A 19,751-nucleotide genomic window follows, 5' to 3' on the forward strand; every position below is an offset into this window, starting at 1 on the left:
GAATGCCAGTGAAGAACCCATTTTGATGATGTCTCATGTGCGGATTGCGACTCGATCGCAAGATTATGGTAGTAAGAATCCTGTTGATGGTAGGGAAGCAGAATCTTCTCACTCTAACCCATCAACCTCAGCTCCTGGTTCCGATCCACTACAGATCGAGAAACCTAACTCGGACTTAGTAATTAAACCGCCCGCCAAGGGTGTACTTCGAAGGTCTGCTTTCAATCCACATGCGAGAGCAGCCCAGAATTACAACATTGTTGAGGACTTAGCTGTTTCACCCTCAACAATGTCGGCGTTAGAAGTGCTGCAATCATGCCCAGCACAACGAAAATTACTTTTGTCGGCTATAGGAGCTGTTGATGTTCAGGACCCGAATCTAATAATCTTCGATCTAGAAAATAGTACACCACGTCTCCCCCATCAAATGGCTTTCCAAATTCCAGTGATAGTCAAAAACAGGCCTATTCATAGGACTGTGATTGATGAGGGAGCTTCTACGTGTATTATGTCGATTCAATGTTGGAGATCCCTTGGTTCTCCTTCGTTGAACCAATCCCCCACCATCCTTAAGGCCTTTGATGGCCGTGGGTTCCGTCCGTTTGGTATTCTACAGGAATTGCCTATAGGGGTAGAAGGTAAAACCGTTAGTCTGGATGTGGAAGTGGTTGATGCCCCTCTAGACTACAACCTTCTTTTGGGTCGAAGTTGGTCATATGCTATGACGGCGGTCGTTTCATCGGTCTTCAGAGTAATTAAGTTTCCACATAACGGTAAGATCGTGACTATTGATCAGCTGACATACTTTTCATCCGACCCAGCCTCTTCAGAGAGTATCCAGCATGTCGGTAAGACGACAATCCCTTATAGGGACGTTGGTGTAGGTTTAGTTAAGGATTCCGGTTTACTTGGAACTTTTCCTCTCCCTCCACTCAGCGTAGAACCTTCATTTGCAACAATTCATATGATTACATCAGAAAACATTATTTATGATGATCCTTGGATTGTCCCATCTGACTCTGAGATAGACTCATTCGGTGATGCTATGCCTTTGAGTCCATATGAAATTGCTTATGAAGCTGTCATGTCTTTTACCGACTCTCGTTCAACCGAGATCGACCAAATGAATGTGGTCAGTGAAGAATCACTTTTCACCTCAACCTTAGAACGGATAGCGTTTCCCGAAGTCGTGTCATCTGACGAACAACTTCGCGAAATCCTAAGTGTAGACGATCTACCATGGGAGGATCTCCATCACAGATCTTCGTTTTTACCTAAGGATGATGCATTTGAAAATGATTTTTCATCTATCTTTACCGCTGAATATGTCAAAGACGCTCAGGATCCAACAAAACATCCTGATTCAGAGTTGAATTTAGGGAATATTTCTCGTACTATTCCCATTGATATTTCAGTGAAGCCCGGAATTGAGGAGAACATTCATATAGGTGCCGCATGTACAGAAGATGAAATCCACACTTACAAGGCCCTATTCCAAGAATTCCGCGATGTGTTTGCCTGGTCTTACGAGGAAATGCCGGGAATCGATCCTGCCATTGTTGTTCATGAAATAAAGACCTACCCGGATGCTAAACCCGTCCGACAACGGTTGCGTCAGATTCACCCTCGAAAAGCGGCTGCCATTAAAGCAGAAGTCGAAAAGCTGTTGAAAGCAGGTTTCATTTATCCGATCCCGTTAACGGATTGGGTATCGAATATTGTTCCGGTCAACAAGAAACAAGGAACAATAAGAATCTGTATCGACTATAGGGATATCAATCGAGCTTGTCCAAAAGACAACTATCCTACGCCTTATATCGATCAAATTATTGATGATTGTGCCAGAAGTGAAATGTTTTCCTTCATGGATGGTTTTTCGGGCTATAATCAAATCAATATTCTACCTGCCGACCAACCAAAAACGGCATTCATTTGTCCATGGGGGACATTTGCTTATTGCAAATTACCTTTTGGGCTTAAGAATGCCGGGGCCACTTTTCAACGGGCAATGTCTTACGCATTTCATGACATCAAGCACATTGTGCAACCGTATCTCGATGATTTGCCTGCTCATTCATTACATCGAGCTGATCACCTTGTCCACTTACGCGCAATCTTTATGAGGTGTAGGCATTATCGAATTCAGTTGAATCCCCACAAATGTGTTTTCTGTATAGAAACAGGTCGATTGCTGGGATTTGTTGTTTCAAAAGCCGGCATTCGCGTCGATCCCTCGAAAGTCGAAGCTATCATCAAATTGCCTCCTCCTTCGAGTTTGCGCCAACTCCAAAGTTTGCAAGGGAAAGCAAACTTTTTACGCCGATTCATCCCAAACTACGCCGAGGTCACTAAAGGTTTTACACGGTTGTTGAAACAGAACGCTCAATTCTCTTGGGACGAGATTGCCCAACAATCTTTTGATGCACTTAAACACGCGTTGACCCATGCACCGTTGTTGCATCCTCCCAACTACAACCAGGACTACTTCTTATACCTCGCAGCTTCGCATTCCACCATTGGAATGGTGTTAGTTCAAGAAGATGAATTCGGAGCGGAGCATGTGATATATTATCTCAGTAGGACCTTAAATCCCACTGAGCTAAAATATTCGCATGTGGAGAAATTGGCCCTGGCAGCCGTTCAAGCTGTCCAGCGTTTTCGTCACTACATTCTTCTCCGTAAAACTACAGTTATTTCGGATTGCAACCCTATGATTTACATTTTGACAAAACAACTGCTAGGGGGCAAGTACTCTAAATGGATCGTTATCCTGCAAGAGTTCGACTTGGAGTTCGAGAAGTCCAAGTCTAAGAAATCCTTAGTTTTTGCGGAATTGATGTGTGATTTCCCGCGTACTGACACAGAGACTGTGGCAGAGGAGTCCATTGCGGACGAATCTTTGTTTCTTATCAGTACTTTAGATCCGTGGTACGGGGATATAATCATCTATCTCCAAACCCAAACCTTTCGGCCTGAAGCTTCAAAGGCGGAACGTCGAAAAATTCGGTTTCAATCCCAGCAATACAAAATTATTGGAGATACACTTTATCGCCGGGGGGCAGACTTAGTTTTTCGACGTTGTTTAACTCACGAAGAGGCTGAGAGGGTTTTGAATGATTGTCACTCTGGAGCATGTGGCGGTCATATGTCTGGGTATGCCACAGCTCAGAAGGTGTTGCGCGCTGGTTACTTTTGGCCATCTATGTTTAAAGATTGTATCATTGCAGTCCGGAAGTGCCACAACTGCCAAGTGTTTGATCGAAAGATGCGCGCACCACCTGCTCCTCTCCACCCTATAATTGCCGTTGGTCCATTCGCCAAATGGGGTATCGACTTTATTACTTGTAACCCTCACTCGGCCGGGGGGCATGCGTATATCATCCTCGCGGTTGATTATTTCACTAAATGGGCCGAGGCGATGCCTACATTCGACGCAAGCGGCAAAACAGCTGCAGTTTTCGTATTCAATCATATTATAACTAGGTTTGGTGTCCCACAAGCAATCATTACTGACCATGGGAGCCATTTTCGAAACATCATGATGACTGAGCTTACAAGCCAGCTTGGTTTGCGCCACGATAGCTCTACTCCTTATTATCCGCAAGCCAACGGTTTGGTTGAGTCTATCAACAAAGTTCTGGTTATCATGATCCGACGAACCATTGGTATTCATCGGTCGAATTGGCACAACATGTTATTTTCGGCGCTATGGGCATACCGAACCTCAGTGAAAACTTCAACAGGGTTCACTCCTTTCCAGCTAGTTTATGGCTTGGAAGCTGTGTTACCCATTGAATGCGAAATCCCATCACTTCAAATGGTTGTTGAATTACTCCCAGCTACTTCCGAAGAGGAGAAACGTTTATTGTACTTAGCTAAATTAGATGAGACTCGACGTGACGCTGCATTGGCAATCGAGACTCACGCGAAGCGAATGAAAGCTCAGTATGATAGAAATGTGACCCCTCGAAGTTTTTCGGAAGGAGACCTAGTGCTATTATATGATCAAGCTAACGATAAGCTAGGTGCTGGAAAATTCGTTCCTATGTGGCATGGACCCTATATTGTAAAGCGAAAGCTAGCAAAAGGGGCTTATGAGCTGGTAGATTTTGATGGGGACTCTTTGGGTAAACCCAGAAATGGACTTTACCTAAAGAGGTATTATGCTTAAATGGTGGGTATGGAGAAGTTTTAGTTAGGTTAGGTTTTCTTTCTAGCTAGTATGTTTGTTAGTTAGTCAGTGTGCTTAGCTTAGCGAGTGTGTTTTTCGTCGTTATTCTGGCTTATCTTGGTTTTACTCTTGATATTGCAGATGTCGACGCCTCTCCAAACATACATTGGATTTGCTGATGGTGCTTGTCGTAGTACACGGAATATCTCTTCCGCAGCTTGGGTTATCTATTCACCCTCTGACGAGTTAGTTTCTATGCATGGGGTAAGCCTCGGTCAAACAACAAACAACATTGCAGAATACAGTGCAGTGGTTGAATTATTATCCGAATCTATTTCATTTGGAATTCGACGTTTGATAGTGAGGTTAGATTCTGAACTTGTTGTATTACAGCTTAATAGAGTTTATGCCATTAGAAATCCTGTGTTATTAAGGTTGTTTTTGAGAGTGCGTCTCTTGGAACGTGAATTTGATTACATTGAATATCAGCATATTCCAAGGTCTTTAAATACATTAGCAGATGCAATTGCTTCTCGAGTGTTGGACAGACATTTACGATAAATCATGCAAGTAAATTTAAAAGCATTTCATCACATATGTTAAACAAGATAAGCCGGTAATAGTGATATATATATAGATAGGAGTGTGTCAAAAAATATACATCGTCTTCGATCATAGGTTGAAAAACACCTTATGATCGGCAAAAATGATAAAGTACAAAAAGTCAAAAATGTCGCATGTGTCTACAAAGTGACTAGCCAATCACTGGTGGTGCTCCCTATACGACACCACTGCACGGGCTACCTTACGCAAAAATCTCCTAAACGGTCCAGGGACTGCGACTACATAGCGCTGAAGCCTGATAGGAATATCATCCATAGTAGTCTCAGGCATATCCGCCGTCAGACGCTCTAGATCATGCTCCAACTCAGCTAGTACCTCTGCAGCCGCGTCCTGTGGGGCCGGTACCGGTGCAACTGGATGTCTCCTCTCAAAAATCCGGAGGTTGGCTGGGCGCTGTGGACCAACATCTGCATTTTGAAAATTTTTACTGTCAGTTTTGAGACGATATATATAAAAAACAAAAAAATACATAATTTAAAAACTTGTGAAAAATAAAGTACCTCTGTCGTCCCATTGTTCTCCCTGTGGAAGAACCGTGTCCGGATCACCTCGAAAATCTACTCCGGCATACAGAAAGTCCTGGATCGAAAAAACCTAGTCCTCTAACCAGTGAAAATAACTATCAAAGAATCGAACAACCGCCGCGCCCTCGTCAGGATGCCGGGCCATCACCGCAACCCATCGTACCAGCTTTGGCTCCCGAGGACCCAAGATATCAACAGTGAGTTGCTGAGGGATCAGCATCGGAACTCTCTCTAAGGCAAAGCTCACGACTAAAGGCCCATATCCAAAAGTTTTCAGTCGTCTGTTCTTTGCCTTAGTCAGTTGGCTCTTCATATTAGCCGACACAGCATCACACCAGTTGAAAATGGTGCCTTGGTAACAGTCAATCACCATCCGCATTTGGGACCCGGAAGCAATATGTAAAGCGGCTGCGCCGCAAATTCTGGTAACCGTGAAAGCTATAACTTTGAGTTCACGCAGAGAGATGTGTTTTATTTCCACGCCTTTCGAATGGTGTGCATTGGATGTGCACCAATCTTCCCGGAGACTAACAAGGGATTGGCCACTCGGCCTAGTCCCGGCTAGATTGAGTTGCTCGCCTCTATTTGGCAAGCCAGTGAGAAAGTATACATCAGAGGGCTCTATCTCGAGCTGGTACCCTCCTATGTAAAAGCATTGCTCTTGAACGTTCCATCTCTCAACCAGCCATTCTAAGAATCTCACCTGAGCCCTCATGCCAGGTATGGCCCAGTATTTATATAGCCCGCATGCTTTTAGGGCATCAATGGAAGGTTGATGTTCAATTGCAGCTAAATCAACGTCCTCGTGCTCTCTTTCTCTCCAATCCAACATGGTGAGTGCCCTACACACCAAGAAACAATGATTAGAATTAATTTGGGGAAATTTGAATGGTTGTTTGTGAGGATTGGGGTTTCAAATTCCGCGTTCCACGGAGGACGCACCCCGCGTTTAGAACACAGGGCGTCCGGACGCAGCTGGCCTGAAGGTGGGCTGCGTCCCCCGACCATTTTCCTGTATAGGAAAAAGTCGGGGGACGCAGGTCACCCGAAGGGCACCTGCGTCCACCGCAGAGCGCATTTTGAAACCTAAACCCCCCCAAAAAACAAAACTAAAACCTAAAATACAATTTTAATCGGATGAAATTGAAGAGTAGGATGTTGTAAAATACCTGGAAGAGACGGCGTTCGATTCTGACGGTCGGATTTTCCGCAGCGACCACGGGAAGTTTCTTGCCAAAAGCCCTTTTTTCAACCTCAACAGTAAAATGGTAAAAATGACATGGTAAAAAGTCTTTTTATAGGTTTTTTGGATGAATTTGTTCATTTTTCACCATGGAAGGATGTTTTTCGATGTATTTTTGCCTATCTTAAACAGGTATGAGTAATGTGTTGTTTTTGTGCAGGACAAAGGGACTTAGAGGGAAAATTGTCATTTTTCACGAACCAAAATATCAGAGTCATCTTTTAAGCCCTTTTCTGACTCCTAAAAAATGAAAAGATTGCCGAGCGTTTCTTTTACACTCGTTAAAACGGAATTAAAAGACGGTCCCCTTATAGCTCTTTTCTGACCGTAGAATCAGGAAAAGATTGCCGGGTTTTTGTCGTTTCAAACTCGATACGGAAATAAAACGACGTGTCCTTGATCGCTTTTTACTTTTCAGGTCAGTGACACTAATTATGAAAGTACTCCTTGGTCGCAAGATCAAGCGGTTCCCCCAGGTATTATTTTATACTTTTTCGGGCTTGAGGGACACAAATCTACGAAAAAGTTCAACTTGGAGTCTTCTTAAGTTTTTCAGACTCTCTAAAATTGAAAAACGCCGAGTTTCTCCTATACTGGGCTCGTTAAACATTTCACAGTAAAGGACCTGTTCAATTACAAACAGGAACGAACCACTCCTTCCTAGGGTTCAAATCAAAACTAGGTTGGACTCATCCGAAGGATGAGCTTATAATCAAGCATATGTTATCCTCCTCAAGCTTGTTAAAAATAAAGAGGTACTTGCCAGAAATGGTGGGGGAAAAGAGGGAAGAATGAGCCTATTTGTTACCTTTTGTCTCAGAAGAAACTTTATTACCACTCTTGAACACGACACTTTTCATTCACCTGGGTTGGGAAATCCTTTACCTCACAGTTGATCAAACCACTTTGAAAGTCTTCAGCCGGGTTCCGGGGATTAACTTTGAGTTATTTAGCACCAAGCCATCTGTCGTGTCGTTATGTGTTCAAGAGGTCTGCAAGCAAAACTTTCATCTGCAAAATACTTGTCATACATTTGACCATCCCTGAGTCAGTCTTTACAGCAACATTTCTTCAACTTGAACAATGATTTCGTGTTACGGGCTTGCCTGCAACAGGTCGCTTTCTATCGACATCAGCACATTATCTAGAGAGATGACTTAGAAATCGTCAGTACCTTGAAGTCTGCATGCATCAATGGCAGGTTTCTCGCCTTTGACGTCAGTTTACATCATTGACTTTCGATCAAAGGATTCCATGAAATGTTCGACATCAACTCATTCATTCACATCTCATGGATTGTACTGGGTACTTTGAGAACCATTGACATTACTGGTGGTCTCTCTCACGCTTGTTAACAGTTTACATCATCGACTGGTAATCAAGTGGTTTCTACCATGTTCGACATCAACTCATTTATTCGCATGGCTAGAATCGTACCAATTCGAGAAGTAGAAATGAAGACCCTGGATCTAGTTTCCACCATCCAGGCTGCGAGGAGTTTTGTATTCATTATCTAAGTAGACTAATCATAAACAGATGGCTGCGCCCATACTGTGTCTACAAAAGTCTATGATTAGGATGTACTGCAAGATCATTCCTGTATCAGAGTAGTTAGTCTGTTAGTTAAAGTTTTAATCTGAGTATGGGAATGCCTACCTCAGTGATGATATAATCTTATACATGTATTTTGTGTTGAAAATTGCAGGTTCTGACCAGGCTCTCCACGAGATAATCCTTGAAATGATAAAGCGCTTCACCCTTCCTAGATAATACAAAACCCTAATCTATTTCAGGCTTCGCACTTTAGGGGGCAATCTGTTACACTAAAAAATGTAACCATGACTATTTACAGTTAGGATGGCTCTATCAACAGTCATGCTACCCTCTTAGGCAAGTCTTATGCCTCTGCTCTCCATGTCAAACTCCAAAAAAGAGAGAAAGTCTTTCTAAATGTATTTATCTCTGGGGACGCAGGTTCTCTCAACCTTACCTGCGGGGACGCACCCAATGTTCACAAAAGCTGCGTCTTTGGACGCTCTGTATGTAAAGGTGCAGGTGCGTCCCCCTGAAAAGGTTAAAATGCGCAAGTTTCATCTTTAAAAAGTCACTTGTAGTCATTTCTAGAGCATTCTAGAAGGTTGTTCGACGTGTATTGAGCGCCTCCAGATGGTTCATGCACTCCTACCAAAGAGGAACTTATCCCATCAATAAGGGAGCTATCCCATCCAAAGAGGGGATTATCCCATTGATGGTGGACCTGATTAACTTCCTCTTGAGCACTATAAATACAGGCATTGGGCCAGAAGGAGAAGAGGTTGAAAGCTATACATTTCTAAGGGTAAATGCTGCAGGAATTAGGACTCCCATTTAGAAGCTTGTGAGGAGAGATTGCCATCTTTGCTTGTTCTATTTGGAAGTGGGTGAGCTTTGTCAAAGTAAAGGAGAACTCTTGATGGACCCTGGGAGGGACTTGCACAACACCAAGGCTCAGGTTGTATTTGTTCCTTTTGTTACCTATTAATGCAAATGAGTCCATTCTTCTCAATAACTTGTTATTTATGAGTTGTTTCATGTACTCCTTTGTCTATGTGTTAAATATGTTTTATTCTATGAGATTATCAAGTGCTATTTAATCGTTTGATTGTTAGTGTATGCAGGTTTCAAAGTGAAGGAGGAGCTCATCCGGATCAGCGGAGCTGGACTGCTACAACAGCGTTGGATTACAGGTAGGATCTAAACACTTGATTTCCCGTATAGTAAATGCATGTTTAGAGAAGGATTGCTCTTGTTTGTCTTGTTTGTCACTAGAGAGTCTTAGGCTCCTAGGGAGGTTGGTTGTGTCCGCACAATCGACTCTTTCCGCCTGACACTATCAAGGGGGGAAAGTGACTCATAGAGGAAGAATGGAAATCCTTGAGTGAAGCAGATCTTCACCCAGGCAAATGATATGGAAAATAATGAAACTAAGAGGAATCAAGCAGATCTTGAACTCTTTAGGAAATTAGTGAGTGATTTGGGGAATAAGAAGAAAGGGGAGTTAGCCATGCCTCGCTTGAGCTCTTCCAAATGAAAACTGCCTTGTACCTGTGATCTGAAGTACAATATCACTTTGAAACACAAAATTGACCACAATTCAACATTCTGCAACCTCAAAACTACCTACCCGGCCTACTTACCTAACATTTTTTCTTCTTTTTAGTTTGGGTGCACTTAGACTTGCAGACCCTGCTTTACAATTTTTATTTTGAGTGCCCTCCTATCTAAATCTATCCTTATTTCTGCCAAGGGCCCGGATTAAGCAGTTGGGCTCCTTTGTTTCTCTACCTATCTACAAATCTGCCAAGATTAAGCTGTTTGGACAGACATTCATTCTCTATATTCTAAAACAAGAAATTGAAACCTAGGGAAACCAAGATTAGGCTATTTGGAGTTCCCTTAACAAAACATTCTTCAAAAATGGTTAAGTCATCAAAATTGGACTACAGCAGTGGCATTTAGACTGGCACACTTTCATGGCCCCTTCTTTGGCCTCTTTAGGAAATATGGAGCATTGCAGCATGCAAAGTATGACATATTTGGCATGAAAAAATGTCAATCATGAAAGATGAACAATTGTTGCAACAGGAGGCTAACAGATATCTTCCCTGTTAATAACCTATCAACTCAATCTGAACATAAAAAGCCTTTTGAATCATCAAAATAAACCTAAATAACAAAACAAGATTTAAATCTAAATAGCAGATTTTATTCTAAGAATGCATCAAAAACACATAAAAGTAAACAAAGGAAGTATTGGGCACTTGGGTTGGGCCCAACCCCAAGAGCTATAGCCTCCTAAGAGAGATTAGAGCTGGTGCAAAGCTGGATTCATCTTTATTGATCAAAAGAATAGTTACATTCCAAAAACTGTCCACAAGGAAAAACTCGAAAATGTGCTGAAATGCAGAGCTAACCTACTGCCTAAAAAATGACTAAAATCGAACTACAAACTAGCTAACTTCTGCCTACAAAGTGACTAACTGAAATGAGGCCCTAAGCCTTCTTATTTATACAAATTGAGGACCCCAACAACCCTCCTAAACTTTAGGAACTCGGCTGCCAAAACTTGTAGTTAACAACACCTTTACTAGCCCTTGCTTGGCTGCCCTTGTGATAATTGATTTGGTGGCCCTTGAACTCCGAGCTGATGGTGGAGAATTCGAGGTAAGGGCCCATAAATGAAGGGGACACCTTCCTAAAAATCCTCTCCATGAATTTGGCTGCCAAGTGCTCATTTAAACCTTTGATTTTGTCTCCAAATTGACCAAAAAGACTGCATAAAGCACACATTAGACTTGTTGGCATAATGACTAACCCAATTCACTCTATTAGCATAAATATAATAAAAAACATGCAATAAACTAATGAGAATGGTGGATTAAGTCGAATTAGGAGGCTGAATGAGCCCATATAATTATCCATTTTTGGGGCTCATCATCACCCCCCTACTGAAAGTGTTGCTCATCCTCTGAGCAACTAATCTATCTCTTCATCTTTGATGGCCCTGGTGGCCTCCCTGTCATGCCAAGCTTCTAAAGTGATGTCCTCTTCTCGGTCATGAAACCATGCTTTTCTCTCTACTTCTTCCCACTGCCTGTGCTCCTTTTCTTGTAGTAGTTTTGTTAGCGCCTCAACCTCAGCCTGCAGCTTGTCCTCTCTTTGTTGTTCATCAGATGTCTCCTTGTTTTTCTTTCTTCCTGTGATTGTTTAGCCACCTTTTCCTCTAATTTCTCGGTCTCTCTTAGCTTAGCCCGAGTTTCCTGTAGAGAATTCTCAGCATCCTGTAGAGAGGCCTTTGTGTCCAACATTTTCATTCTTTCTCTCCAGGTGGATGTCTTTGGGCTTCCCCATTCATAGGTGATGGATGCCCTTGAGGGAGACATCTCCTTTTGTGTAGCTGGGGTGTCTACAATCGTGATTAGCTCTTTTGACGGTGGTTGGGGTCTACTAGTTTTTATCCACATGCTCCTTCTTGCCTTAAAATACATGGAAGGCTCCCTCTTTCGCTTCCCTTTTTGCTTTGGAGACGTGCTTAGGGTAACCAGCACAGCTGCTGCCTCCCTGGCTAAAATCTCAGGTGATTTTTCCTTCTGTTGCCCTGTTTCCAGACTTCCTGTAGAAAGTCCTGTGTTGATTTTTTTCTGGCTTCCTGTAGAAACCATTTTCTGGCTTCCTATAGAAACTGTCTTCACTGTTTTGGTCTGCTTGGCTGGGGTGCCTTCCCTTTTAATTTTGGTGTGGTTGTCTTGGTTGTGTCCTCACTTGCTTGGAATTTTTCAGTCCTCTCTGCCCTGCTCTGCAATCATTTCTCCCTTGGTGTTTGCGCCTTTGTTCCACCCACAGTTTTGGGCTCAGCAGCTTGGCGTTTCCCTCGTTTCTCTTCTTGTTCTTTCTGTGGTGGTCTGTCCGGGGTTTCTTTACCCCTGGCTTTCTCTTCTACCTCAATGCACTCCCTTTTCTCACTGCTGGATGAAGTGAGTTCCTCGGTCAGAATTCGAATATCATCATCCTTGGACATGTTGTAGAAAATCTCCCAAGAGAGAGGGACAGTGTAGGTATGGAGGGCATCTTCCACTAGAAGCTTGATAAGCCCATGATGGGCTAGCTGATCAGTGTCCCTCCCTTCAATTTTGTGCCACACTCAATTAATGATTGTAGGAGGAAATAGGGGATGCTTAACTTTTGTTCTGGGGGTAAATCCATCCCATGTCTGAGTTCACTTAGCAACCGGAAGTGATAACTGTAGACAATAATGAACTGCCCCTCACAGGTGATGTATTTCATGATCTGAAGGCTGACCTCGCTCCAAAAAGGATTTAGGCTGGCTCTCCGGACCCCATTCTTATCTTCTGAAAGCTGTTCCTCTGGTAGGAAGAATTCTTTCTTGGATTTTTGGCCGAGTGCCCTCTCCTCTTTGCTGCAGGGTATCCCCAATGGCAGATCAGTAACTCGACTAATGAGTTGTGGGGTAAGCTTTAGGGTCAACCCTCTGAAATTCACAGTGGCCAGTGTCTTTGATTTAGGCTGTAGGGACATTAAGAACTTCTCTGTGACCTCATCGTCATGCCCCTGAATTCTGTCACAAAAAGTCATCCAATTGGCACGGGTGAATAGGTTCACCACCTCGGGAGTTTCACGCAATTTTCTGGAATCCGAGGATTCCTTTCTGATAAACCCTCCTAGCATGGTGAGAGTGCTCTATTTTGGTTTGTGCTCTGATCAGAAAAGGGGAATTCTGTTTATGGTTTCCTCCCTTTAACTTCAAGGAAAGATCTCTCAGGTGTTTAAATTCTTAACCTGCACCAATTCCCTGGTTCTAAAACTTTTGCTGCCCAAAACTCGGCTGTCTGTATGTAAAAGGAAGAATCAGGTTTTCACAAACAGGGCATAGAGCTCAATTTTCATCCTTAGCATACATACAATTATGAAAATTCAAATACTTCATATGCAGGTTAGCCCTCACGGTGCTTCATCTTTTTTCAGGAGAATTTTTTTTATCAAGGACCATGGAGGAGAGTTTTGACGCAAAACCGACTGAGTAATTATGAGCAACACACAAGCAAACCACTATTTTCGACTCACAGGCAGACTTGTCTCTTACTTCCTTATTCAATATAGTTCAATTCATCACTTTTAGAACACACCATGCATGGAAAAGTGTTTTTCGAGCCTACCTCTTTCGGGACTCCAAATTTGTCGAAGAAAAATCCATTTTCTCTGCTCCGGAAGGCTATGCTGTATTTCCTGTAGAGCCTCCTCCTGTAGAATGCTTTGGTGGCTTCTGTAGAATTTCACGGTGCTTCTGAACGAGCCTGGGACGCGGGGGAATTTTAAACTAGTCCGAAAAGCTCGGTGGAGGACGACAGGTTAACAGATTGTGGGAGCAGAGGACGCATACTTCGGCTAAGAACGTTGCAGGTGCAAATGAATCAGCGGGTGGTGAGAGTTAGCCGAGCATTTTTTTAATTACGGCGTGATTCATGGTGAGGGAGTGAAGTGGCCAGGGGTACGTGGCCACATGCAGACTGCAGTGCTATCATGAAATGCATGTTCTCTTTTGGATTAGTTGCACTGGAGTTCAAACGGCCAACACTCCCTGTTTTTTAATTTTCACGTGAGTCGACTGTCCACCTATACTGCATGATTTCCAGTTGAGTGCTAGAGAAGGCACTGTCAGGTTAACTTTTCTAGATTCCTAGCTTAATCCCACCATTTCATTCGTTTAAGCATTTTCGAATCATATTGATGCAAATAGAGGAATGGGTTTAGACGCATACCTGTAAGTCGACATGCCGCTGGGTCCTTTTTGCTGCTGCATGCATTTGTTTCTGTGGTTGCATGATGGCTTGGTGCTGATTCATGGCTATTTTTTCTTGTGCAGGTATCCTTTGGCTGGATCTAAGCTGCAGGAATTTGTTTCCACATTCAGATCTGCACCCTCAAGCTGCTGATGCTGAATTTTTCTAAGACAACAAATTGTTTTCTCCATTGCTCCCAAACGATAGATCAGATCGATCTAAAACTTTCTGAGCATGTTTCTATCATCATTATGAACCTCCCATAGAAATATTGCGATCAATGGATGCACAGATTTCGAGAAAAACAGAAAATGGATGAAGATTACAGAGATCAATTTCTCGGAAACCGTGCATCAGAATCGGCTGAAACTTCTTGGGTAGGTTACTATCACCCCTATGCATCTCCCCATGAAACAAGTTTTGAAACGGATGCATGGATATGGAGAAAATGCAAAAATGGCTGAAGGTGATGGAGGCTGATTTATTGGAAATCGTGCACCGGAATTGGCTGAAATTGCTCAGGCACGTTGCCATCGTCCCTATACAACTCCCCCTGTAACAGTTTTTCAAATGGATGCATGGTTTTCAAGCTAGGGAAAAAACAAATTTCAGCACTATGTATTTTTGCTTCCAAGCATTCTGCAGTTTTTTGTATGGTAAGAAAAATGAGCTTGGGCTATAAGGCAGACTTGGAATTTGTTGATGCAGAGTCTAGATGGAGCTTGGACAGGTAGGGTGTGCAAGACTTTGTTATTTTACTTTCCACTAAAAAAAATTATTGCTGTCAATCTGAGGCAAACAGGGTTTCTTGCATGACTGTGCAGGAACACATAACCAGGTGGGTGACGAAGGTGTAAAGAGATGGAACAGGGTGCCATATGGTGATGGGTTGAATAGAGGGGTGGCTATAGGCCTAACAAACAGATTCCAAGCTTCAGATTCCCTTCCAAAATCGAATTTGGCTCGCCCGAAGGTTCTACAGGATGTTTCCTGTAGAAATGCAGAACTTCCTGTAGAAAGCCCAGAACTTCCCATAGAAAGCCCAGAACTTCCTGTAGAAGGTGGAATCTCGACCTGAATGTGATCAAATCTTAGGAAAGGCGAGTGGCCATGGAAGGAATGTCTGTAGGTATGTCCTGTAGCCTGGTACGGACCCCTATCCTCGTTTTGTGCAACCCTCCTTACCTGCAATGTATTCCCTGCAACCTGCAATTATTCCACAGAGATTAGGCCTGTTTTTTTCTCTTTTTTTTTGAAAACAACTAGGGCACCTCATGGAGATTTTCACCCTAATTGCCTGCCCTGAGCGCCTCCAAGGGAGGTTTTCACCTAGGGATCTTATTCTCTTGTTATTTTCTCTTCTTTCCAACCCATTGACAGCCTCATGGAGGTTTTCAATCAATGAACCAATCTAAGGCGCCTCCGAGGAGGTTTTCACCTTAGGTTTTTATTTTCTTCTTATTTTCATTTTTTTCTTTTTTCTTTTTTTTTCCTACCCTACCCTACTTGAAAAACAAAATCATTTTCAAGTATAAGAACACTTCCAATGGAGCCATGTGCACATCGAGATTAGAGACAAAATGATGTGGAGGCTTGAAATTCATGCTTTGACAGGTATCCGAATTTCAGAGACCAAATGATTTGACTTTGAAGGGATCAAACATAGTTGAGGAAGAGAGTACTGCTGCAACTTAGTGACTGTCTGGAACCATATCTCAATATAGCTCTGATATCCTTGGTCCTCTTGCTGATCTGGATCATTCTTCATGTCACCTTCTATCATGACCTTCTCATCTTCCTCTTTTTGTTGATTTTTCTCTTGACTACATGGAGGATTTGATGGTAACCATGAGAGAGCTTTCTCGATCTCTGATTCTAATCTTTTCTCTTCGTCAAGTGTAGCCCATGGTTCTTTGATCTCCTCTCTTGAATCTTCTTTTGCTCGATGTGATCCTTCAGTGCTGTCAATATAATCTCTTTTCTCCAATACTCTTCCTAAGCTATGGTGAATATCTTGGAGCTCAAGAGGAGTTGTTTGGACATGTTGTGCCTTAGCATTGTAATTGGGTTGAGCTATTCCAATGTGCGGGTTTGGAAATGGTGGTATGGGTAGTTGAGTGGGGGTGTATATTTGAGATGGATGTGGATGGGGTTGCGGTTCAGCAAGGGGTGGAGGCAAATGAGCTGGAGGAGAGTTGTATTGGGGCCTCCACCCCTGATGCGGTGCATTCCACTGAGGCTATGGCTAAGCATAAGAGTGAAATGAATGAGCAGCAGGTTGGGCATAATATGGAGATGGATCGACCAAGGAGGGGGTGTGGACCAGGAAGGATGAGCAGGGGGACTCCAAGAAGGCATGGAAGTGGCGGGATAGGGGTTGTAATAGGTTTGGGATGTCCCTTACATTCCTTTCTAGTAGGGTATGGGTCCATGTGGCCTCCTTTGGTTCATATAATAGAGTGATTCAGTGGCTCCTTTTTCCCTCTGATATGTAGCTTTGATTCCGGGCAAGGAAGGGACTGGTCCGTAGGATGGTCTCTTTCACAAACAAAACACACTTCTATGGAGTGCAATGGACATTTGTACCTAGGATGCTTTCTAGTGCACCTGCAACAAAAGATGGACAAAGCCCTCTTGGCTTCCTCTTGCTTCCTTTGGATCTGTAATGTATCTAGTTGCATGGCAAGAAACTGCCTCATATCGTTCTTGAAATCCTCCATCTGATTTGCAAATTCGTTTTTGGATAAGGTACTGCTCCCAACATTTTTGCTTGTAACCATTTGCTCAAGAGTAATGTTTTCTTCTTCTTCTCCCCTAGAGGTTCTTCAAATATGTCTTGTTGTCCACCTAAGGGTTCTTTAATCACAGCCGTCGAAGAAGAGAGAAGGTTGGCTGTGTGAAGCAGTGGGGGTGTTGTGTAAACATTTTTTTGACTTATCTCTACTCCTACAAGGCATGAAAGGAAATATTTTTGGTTGATTTTTTGCTTCTTTTTTTTTTCTGCTTGTACCTACAAAACTAAAATAGATTGAACTGCAACTAACTATCTTGCTGAAATGAAAATGCGGAATTGAAATGAAAGCAGGAAAGGACTAATCTATTTTGCTCAAATGAAATTGCAGGAATGAAATGCTAGTTTACGCTTGCAGAATTGAAATTGTGGAATAGAAATGCTAATATATGCTTGCAGAATTGAAATTGCGGAATTGAAATGCTAATCTATGAAAGCAGGAAATTTCTAATCTATTTTTGCAGAAATGAAATTGGAGAATGGAAATGAAATAAACTACTTGGTAGAAAGTTGTAGTAGAAAATAGAAGAAAAGCAGAAATCACCAATACTCTGACGCTTCCCTGGCAACGACGCCAAAAAGATGGTGGGTCCCAGTATTGTAGCAATAATGCTGCAACTCCTGAAACTCCCTTTTTTAATTTTATCAACCCGGTAGTTCGTAACAAACTTGGAAGCGACGGTGTTGTATGTACAAGTACTAGCTCTTGCCGCAGCTGTCACTTGGTCTGCTGGCACAAGTCCGCTAGGAGCTTAAGACAACTTCTATGAGCTCTTAGAAGAAGCTTTTTAACTAATGGATGAAAGCTAACTCAAAGGAGACTAATCTACTTGCACAAAGAACTGGAAAGCTGAAAGGAAACGCAAACCCTAGCAAACCCTAATTTTACCAGCTAGCCCTACTGATGCAAGAAAGAGGATGCAAGCTACTGAAAGAGATGCCATTGAATTCTAGGAAGGTAAAATGCATGTGTATAAGCTACTTCTACAGTAACATCTGAAAAAAACATCTTTTTGTATTTTTGAATAAGTTGTTAGAATTATGATGCATGTGATTTTAATTGGTTTTAACTGTGCAGAGGTGGATTGGCGAGAGGAAATGCTTGCAGAAGGTTGGGAAGGTTCGAAGAGGGTCTAAGGGGTCCCTAGCACCCTTCCAGAGAGTTTCACAGAGTTTGGCTATCAAGAAACCGCATTCGTCAGCTTCTACAGGAAGTTTGCAGGGGTTCTATAGGATGTTCTGTAATTTCTACAGGATGTTCCAAAAAGAGAGTTTTGGAGGGTGGATGGAGAGAGAAAGGTGGAGAAGTGAGTATGGAGGTAGGATAAGGGTGTGAGGAGGTCCAGGACTTGGTGGATGGAGCTGAGGAGAGATGAGGATGGCTGGATTTGTTCAAGGAGGAGCGGAGCAATGTTGCACAAAAATATGGAAACTAGGTCAAGGTGTAGCAAATCTGAGGCAAGAATCATAGTTAGGGGATGGAGCAGATGGGATTGATGGAGTACGGGTAGATGGAGAGGTGTTACAGGTGCTCTGCAAGTTACTTCTCAAACTAAACAAACACTGACTTGGAAAAACGATGACCTAACTACTTTATTCTAATATGGCCTAAGTAACAGCAAAGGAAATGAACAGAAGTTTATTTGCAATGAAATCACGTGAAATAGTTATGCAAACTGAAAAATCATGAATATGAATGCTTAACCACAACTGGTATCAACTTCTGCAGATGAGAATCTAACACCAATGATTGCATGGTGAGGCAATGACAGTGTTTTTGTTGGCAGCAAGGTCACCTTTGTCCCAGCTCATGATCCCACTGAGGGAGAGGTGAGATCAGAGGTCCTTGATGGAATTTTTTTGGATATCTTCCCTGTTAATAACCTATCAACTCAATCTGAACATAAAAAGCCTTTTGAGTCATCAAAAGAAACCTAAATAACAAAACAAGATTTAAATCTAAATAGCAGATTTTATTCTAAGAATGCAGCAAAAACACATAAAAATAAACAAAGGAAGTACTGGGCACTTGGGTTGGGCCCAACCCCAAGAGCTACAACCTCCTAAGAGAGATTAGAGCTGGTGCAAAGTTGGATTCATCTTTATTGATCAAAAGAATAGTTACATTCCAAAAACTGTCCACAAGGAAAAGCTTGAAAATGTGCTGAAATGCAGAGCTAACCTACTGCGAACTACAAACTAGATAACTTCTGCCTACAAAGTGACTAACTAAAATGAGGCCCTAAGCCTTCTTATTTATACAAATTGAGGACCCCAATAGCCCTCCTAAACTTTAGGAACTCGGCTACCAAAACTTTTAGTTAACAACACCTTTACTAGCCCTTGCTCGGCTACCCTTGTGATAATTGATTTGGTGGCCCTTGAACTCCGAGCTGATGGTGGAGAATTCGAGGTAAGGGCCCATAAATGAAGGGGACACCTTCCTAAAAATACTCTCCACGAATTTGGCTGCCAAGTGCTCATTTAAACCTTTGATTTTGTCTCCAAATTGACCAAAAAGACTGCATAAAGCACACATTAGACTTGTTGGCATAATGACTAACCCAATTCACTCTATTAGCATAAATATAATAAAAAACATGCAATAAATTAATGAGAATGGTGGATTAAGTCGAATTAGGAGGCTGAATGAGCCCATATAATTATCCATTTTTGGGGCTCATCATGTTTCTTGACATATTGTTTTAAAATATATTGCAAAGTATGCTTCAAAAGTAGAAGAAAATTCTAAAAGTTATCACGACATGTTGACAAAACTTGTCAATGCAAATGGATGTGAAGCTCTAGCTTTGTCCATGTACAAAAGGTTCCTTGCAGAAACACTTATTGATCGTGACACTGAAGCACAAGAAACCTTCCATATGTTGCTAAAGATACCTCTTGTTGTATGTGGTCACAAATTTTTCCCTTGAATGTTGGGAAAAAATTATTCCAAAAACTATCGGTGCATTCCCATGAAATTTCATGCCAGAATAGTTTTGTTCAAATTTATCAAACCCGGTCCCATTTTCTAGAACATTCGTCTTTCATAGAAACAACA

The sequence above is a fragment of the Pinus tabuliformis genome, chromosome 2_2, assembly GCF_031772625.1.
Source record: "Pinus tabuliformis cultivar Carrire ecotype Pingquan chromosome 2_2, CPIR1, whole genome shotgun sequence".
NCBI lineage: Eukaryota > Viridiplantae > Streptophyta > Pinopsida > Pinales > Pinaceae > Pinus > Pinus tabuliformis.